Source organism: Chrysochloris asiatica, unplaced genomic scaffold (assembly GCF_000296735.1).
Source record: "Chrysochloris asiatica unplaced genomic scaffold, ChrAsi1.0 scaffold00006, whole genome shotgun sequence".
Lineage (NCBI taxonomy): Eukaryota > Metazoa > Chordata > Mammalia > Afrosoricida > Chrysochloridae > Chrysochloris > Chrysochloris asiatica.
This window is the reverse complement of record NW_006408524.1, coordinates 28,543,936-28,546,796: the sequence shown is the minus strand read 5'-3', so window position 1 is coordinate 28,546,796 and position 2,861 is coordinate 28,543,936.

The following is a 2,861-nucleotide window of genomic DNA, read 5'->3' as shown; positions in this document are numbered from 1 at the left end:
ACTTTGGATTAAATGCAGAGGACTGCTGTCCAAGGGTGTTGTGATCTTAAATAACAATATATATCCACATGCCTCTGCCCACACTGTTGACACTCTGCAAAAACTTCATTTCGAGGTGTTAAAGCATCCTCCTTATAGTCCTGATCTTGCTCCATAGGACCTTCATCTGTCTGGTCCCCCCGAAAGCAGCACTTAGAGGATGAAGATTCACCTCTGATGAGAAGTAAAGACAGCGGTGCAATTTTGGCTAACAGCTCAGCCTAAAACGTTTTTAAAAAGAGAACATGAAAGCTTATTCACAGATGGACAGACTGTTTTGGAAAGCAAAGATATTGTGTCTAAAAATGATGTGTTTGTCTTTTCTAAAACGATTAGAATAAATGCTACAACTTGAGTGCCAGTAATTTTTGACTCATCCTTGTGTATGTGTGTGTGTGTTGTTGTTGTTGTTGTTGCTATTGTTAAGTGCCACCGAGTCAGTTCTGACTCATAGAGACCCTGTATAGGGTTTCCAAGGAGCAGCTAGTAGGTTTGAGCTGCTGACCTTGTGGTTCACAGTCCGGTGCTGATCTGTCTACAGCACCATACTGGGTATATATCTATATTGAAAGTACCATGGACTGACATAAGAACAAACAAACCTGTCTTGGGAGAAGTGCAACCAGAATGTTCCTTAGAAGGCAGGATGGTGAGACTTTGACTGTCATATTCTGAACATATGTTTAGAAGGGACTGGTCCCTGGAGAACATCATGCTAGATAAAATGGAGGGTCCGTGAAAAAGAAGAGGAACCCCAATGACATAGATTGACCCACTGACAGCAGCAATGGGCTCAAATGCAACAGCAATTGTGAGGATGGTATGGGACCAGCCAGTGTTTGGTTCTGTTCTGCATAGGGTTTCCAGGAGTCAGAACTGACTCAATAGCACCGAACAACAACATATAACATACAGGTCCCTCAGGGTAGGATCCCTGGACAGAGGCAGCTCTCTAGGGAAACCACCCTCTGAGGACTCCCTCTTTTTATCCGATCTCATTTTCCCTCTCCTCTCAGACCTGCATTTGTCATAGCCCTGAGGAACATATGAAGTTAGTTATGAGTAAGAGGCCCAAAGACAGCTGTTGGTCCTGAAAATGGTTTTAATTTGTCTCTGTCTCATTAACTTAATGCTGATGCTAGTGGCCCCCAGGCTCAGTGACTCCTTTCAACTTGGCCTGCGGCTTATCAGGCCCACAGATGGAGCTGACAGCTCAGGCAGCCTTCCCTCTGTGACCCCAGCCCTTTGTGTCCACTCCCCAAGGACTTTCATTCATCTTAGGGATCACAGTAATTAAAAGCTGGAGGGAAGACTGCCCTCACTGGCTAGCCTTTCTGTGTGTGAACTGGCATGGCAGGCAGCATCACATAAATAAATGCTGACAGTGTGTGAACCACCTTGTAAGGGTAGGGTTTGCTTTGAAGATCCAGCATTGGAAATTAGCCACCTGATGCAAGCTACTGTGAATAGGAGTTCAGAGGCTAAATCACCATGGCAAATTGCTTTCAAAATTGACCCCAGATGGCTATCCATAACTAAGAAAGACACAAAGCTTCAAGAAATGTTGTTTTTTTTCTTTCCAGTAAATGATTTAAGTTGCCACATTTGAAAACAAGGGGCTGGGATTTGAAATTGATCAAGTTAAGAATCTATTCAGGCTGAATGCAGCAGGTAAATCTCTAAGACAAATAATGGTGCTGTCTCCCAGTCTAAGTTTCAGTTCCTTAGTATTTCACTGTGCAACGAGAATTCACCTTTGTTTGTATTTGCTAAGTTTAATGATCTTAACGTCCCTGAGACAGTGAGCAGTGGCAACTCAGGAGACTTTACTGAGCTGTGAAATACACCAGCACACTTTCTGGTTTCCTAGATCTACTGTACAAAAATACTATAAGTGGGTGGCTTAAAAGAAGATAAATTAATTTTCTCACCAGTTATCAGACTTTATTGTTGTTTCTGTGCCATTGAATCTGTTGTTGTTAAGTGCCATGGAGTCAGTTCTAACTCAAAGTGCCCCTGTAGGGTTTCTGAGCAGTGGCTGGTGAGCTTGAACTGCCAACCTTGTGGTTCAAACCAACCTTAAAGTCCAGTGCATTAACCTGCAGCATCACACCAGTACTCCGTTCTGACTCATGTTGTTGTTATTGTTAGGTGCCATCGAGTCGATACCAACTCATAGCGACCCTATTCACAGCAGAATGAAACACTGCCCAGTCCTGGGCCAACCTTACAATTGTTGCCACACTTGAGCCCAATGATGCTGCCACTTTGCCAATCCATCTCACTTCCTCTTTTTCTCTGACCCTCCACCCTACCAAATATGATATCCTTCTCCAGTGACTGGTCTCTCCTAATAATATATCCAAAGTATGAGAGACGAAGTTTGGCCATTCGGGCCTCCAAGGAGCATTCTGGCTGCACTTTTTGAAAACAGATCTGTTGGTTCTTTTGGCAGCCCATGGCACTTTCAATATTCTCCTCCAACCCCATAACTCAAAAGCATCAATTCTTCTATGGTCTTTGTTATTTACTGTCCAGCTTTCACATGCATATGAGGTTATTGAAAACACCATGGCTTGGGTCAGGTGCACCTTAGTCCTCAAGCTGACATCTTTGCTCTTCAACACTTTAAAAAGGTCTTGTGCAGCAAATTTGCCTAATGCAATACTTCATTTGATTTCTTGATTATTGATAGTTGATCCAAGAATGAAGTCCTTGACAACTTCAATCTTATCTCCGTTGATTAGAATGTTGTTTATTGGTCCAGTGGTGAGGATTTTTGTTTTCTTTACATTAAGATGTAATCCACACCGAAGGCTGTG